We start from the raw sequence: 322 nt of genomic DNA on the forward strand, positions 1-322 counted from the left end.
TAGTGCATTGGCAGGTGGATTCTTTACCACTGGACCACCAGGGATGTGCCACTAATTGTCCTTCAACTGAGAAAATCCCAGTATCTTTCAACCAGGATCCTCATGCACATTTTAACTGGGGGGCTATGTATGTTAATATAGTGCCAAATAAAATTTGGTGTCCTTAAGCAATAACTAGGTGATCTGAAACCAGGAGAGAATCCCCCAAACTTATCTGGACTGCCTGAGGAGGAGGATGGGCCCAAGCGGCCCTTCCTGGTCTACCAAGGCCGGAATGTCCAAAGCACAGAGCAGTGCCTGCCTTTCTCCGTCCTGCATTCCC

This window comes from Bison bison, unplaced genomic scaffold (genome assembly GCF_000754665.1).
Source record: "Bison bison bison isolate TAMUID 2011002044 unplaced genomic scaffold, Bison_UMD1.0 scf7180017858304, whole genome shotgun sequence".
NCBI classification, from domain to species: domain Eukaryota; kingdom Metazoa; phylum Chordata; class Mammalia; order Artiodactyla; family Bovidae; genus Bison; species Bison bison.